Source organism: Euphorbia lathyris, chromosome 4 (assembly GCF_963576675.1).
Source record: "Euphorbia lathyris chromosome 4, ddEupLath1.1, whole genome shotgun sequence".
Classification (NCBI taxonomy): Eukaryota; Viridiplantae; Streptophyta; class Magnoliopsida; order Malpighiales; family Euphorbiaceae; genus Euphorbia; species Euphorbia lathyris.
Window position 1 is genome coordinate 68,369,750 of NC_088913.1, and position 3,740 is coordinate 68,373,489.

At 34.3% G+C, this 3,740-nt stretch overlaps 1 long non-coding RNA gene across 2 annotated transcripts; it reads right to left on the reverse strand.

Moving 5' to 3' along the window:
* Positions 1-286: 286 nt before the first annotated feature.
* LOC136227210 (uncharacterized) lies at positions 287-3,353 on the reverse strand. Of its 2 annotated transcripts, XR_010687983.1 has the most exons (4): positions 3,151-3,353; positions 1,563-1,708; positions 803-911; positions 287-498 (listed from the first exon to the last, which is right to left on the reverse strand). It is a non-coding gene; the product is annotated as an uncharacterized lncRNA (long non-coding RNA). The 2 variants fall into 2 exon arrangements; XR_010687982.1 differs by having other exon boundaries at positions 287-911.
* Positions 3,354-3,740: the final 387 nt, after the last annotated feature.

The following is a 3,740-nucleotide window of genomic DNA, read 5'->3' on the forward strand; positions in this document are numbered from 1 at the left end:
ACGACTGTCGTCCCCGTTCTTAAGGACAACATTTCATCCCCGTTCATAGGGATGGTTGTCGTCCCCATTCTTAGGGACAATTGTCGTCCCCATGTAATAGTGACATATTTTTGTCCTTACAATAAAGGACGACACTAAAAAATAATATGCTAATTATTAATTGAAACCAATAAATTATTGATTTTAAATCGGTAATTTACGGGTTCATTTTTCAACAGCAACCATAATCGGTAATTTACAGGTTCGTATTTCAACAGCAAACCATAACCTCATTTATAGACATAAATTAGAAAAAAAAATCAACACAAAATGATTTATTATGTAATGGTAATATTCAACAAAAAAATGATTAGAACAAAGGAACTAACAAGTATAAGCTTATTGAGCTCATTCTTCCCAAATAAGATCGGTTCTGATATGTTCTATCATAATTCCTAAGATCAATTAAACCATATCCCCCTTAGCTTTAAATCGTTTCATTCTTCTGAAATCATTCATCTGCAAGTACACACATAAAATGCATATAACATTTGCCTTCCTAAATCAAATAATTATTCTCACCATCACTCCCAAAAGTATAGGCAGCATAGTTAGTGTATTATAGATGAATTCTGAAACTGATAAAATCATTTCTAAATAGAAAAGCATAGCTAGATACAAAGTTAATCTTTCAAAAGTTCAGGAATGGATAGCTAAGAACATATATTCTCAATTTTGACCGATTTCAAATCCATAGAGCAAAGAAACACAAACTTATTATAGAAGTCAATAAAAAAGAAAATAGATTTAATATAGCCCATACCTTCCCGAGAGTAGCTCCAATGATAACACTTGTTGGTGTTAGCATTTCATGCATGCCTGGTCCTCCCTTGGGCAAGGCAAATAACAACTACTTTTCCCTATAGTAGAACCTATATGAGAAAAAAACTTATGTCAAAATTTCATGTGTGATTACAAAATCTTGTAACAACACTAAAATGAATATGAGTTAAAACTCATACAAAATAATCATATGTATTATTCAAACACCATTTTATAGAGAATATATAAGAATCCACAAGAAAATTAAACCTGATAATTAATGTTATAAACATAACACAGATCAATGACAAGGTGATTCATTAAGTAATTGAACAAAATAAAGAAGTAAGTCTCCCAAACAGACCCAAATAGGTCTTTAATTAATGTTGTGACTATTTTATGCCTAAGCAAAATAACCAACTCTTTTTTATTCATTGTAGTCCATTTTATTGTAAATCAATTATAGACCATTTTGCTGTAAATTGATTATCTTTTCAATTTCACCTGTAGATCATAAATGAAGACATCAAGCAAATCCAATATGAACTTTCCAATTCAACAAACAAACAAAATGCAAAAAACAATGAAGATGGAAACAACACTGACCAAAACTCAGTTTAATGCTAATAAGCATAAAATGTTAAACGAATATACAACATGCATTATAAGAACAGAAGATTAGATGGTCTCACATTTTATAGTTTTATGGACATTAATAGCTTATCAAAGCAAAAAAGAAAAAAAAAAGCAAAACTCCTTACCTAAGAATCAAATGGTCCAATATAGCATTGTTCAGCAGTATCTTTCTCACCAGATGTGATATCCGAATTAATCACAAATGACGGCCAAGCATAATAGGCAATATGAGATGCCTCAACAGATCCCTCTCTTTCATTCAGAAACCAACCTGTTTGATGAAATTCATATGAACATTGAACTAGTTTAAAAGGTGTAAAATGAAAATATTAGTAAAAGAGTCAAAATAAGGATAATGCCTAAAATCCCTAAATATCACCAATTCAATATATTGCTCCTTCGGAGCCTCGCTCTACTAGTGGTTAGTATGAATAGGAAGATGAAAACGAATGCTCTTCGAATTGGTACCTAAACCCTAGCTAGTTCTTGCCACCTATGCTGCTCCCTGGTGATCAACGGAGACTAGTGCTTTTGCTGTTGGCTCCGCCACAGCAGCCTCCGTTGGAAAGAAGGGAGCAAGGCCATTTTTAAACTCAACCCCTTAAAGTACTGCTACATGGAATAAGCCAATCCATCTACATGATTCTCACATCCTGATCTTTCCATATTCGTATCATTATCATTGGGTAATGCTTTTGTTTCACTATTTATTAATTTCCAGTTGGTTCAGCGCCTCCCTTTCTAGGTGCTAATTCCTGTGATCTGACAGCGAAAGGGTTCTTCACTAGTGACTGATACATGGTACTACAATTTCACTTCTTTTTCTTTTTCCTTACATATGTGGGTATTGACATTTAAAAGCCTGTCTGTCTCCGCTCTATCTTAAATACATTCCCCTGTTGGTTAAAGAGGAATTCTATGGCTATGCTCGGATCTAACTCTCTCTCTTTCCGGCTTAGCTTAGTGAAGAGAGGGGCCTTTCTTACCTAAGGATCATTTCCCTTTCGACGGGTATGAGCTTCACTTCTAGGAGCCCTGCCTCCAACATCGCTTATTATGCCTTGCCTCTATCTCTATCTAAGTGAATTTATTCTTCATTCAATTCATATCCTATTTGAAATAGCAAAAGAAGAAGGAGAACTCCCAACACGGGAGCTGATTGAATGATTCTTGTTCACTGCTAAGCTAATCGTTCTGTTCTACTTGACTCTATTATGATACCTAACCCTAGGGTGAGAATCGCTATAGACTAGCTCTGGCTTGACATTTACTCTTTCCAGGTATGATATTAAAGTAACTAGGGTTAGGGAGGGCGACATGGATTTGGATTGGGATTAGGAAGAAAGGAAAGAGGAGACCCTCAATCAATGCGATGATGGAGAGTTGGCCAAAATGAGCACTAAATACTTTTCGAGAAATTTCTTCCAAATCCCTACAACTAAAATGCCTAAAATCCCTAAATATCACCAATTCAATTGGATTCACCAATTGAATCCAATTCAATTCACCAATTGAATCCAATTCAATTCAATTCAACTCAATTCACCAATTTAATTTAATCAAAATCCTTAAAACCCCTAAATATCACCAATTCAATCCAATTTAATTCACCAATTCAATTTAATAAAAATCCCTAAAATCCTAAAACTAAAATCTTAAAAATACCTAAAACTAAAATCCCTAAGCAATTAAAAATCTAAATTAAAGATTTACCTCTTTCTGTCTCTCTCCTCTTAAGCAGCGGAGACGGCTGCTTCTCCTCACCACGTCAGTCTAATTCCGGGTGGTGTCTCTTCCTCCCGTCGTCGGTGTTGCAGTGGTTCATCCTTCCTTCCTTAATCGTGAAAGAGCTTAGTGAGGAGAAGAATCTTCTTAGCAACAATTGTTTTTTGCTGCAATAAGAGCATAAATGTAATCCAAACCTCATAACCACAAGGATATCAATTAATAGAAGAGAAATTACATGCTGCCATTGGGGAAGAAAATAATAAGTGGAAGGAAGGACGGAGATGAACGAAGGTGAGTGATGATCGATCATTTGAGTGATTCCAGGGCATTTGAAGATTTCAATTTAGAGAATAGGGATTGAAGTATCGCAAAAGATGGGGATGGATGGGGCTTTCACTTTGTTGGGTTTAAAGCGTGTGAGAGAGAAGAAAGTAAAAGTTTGTTAGACTTAAAAATATTTGTGCCTGTAGTTAATATATTCATATATAAAAATATAATTATTTTCTACTAATTTAATTTTGTCCCCTATTATATATTAAAAAAGAATTGGGGGCAATTAATATAATCATCCCCTA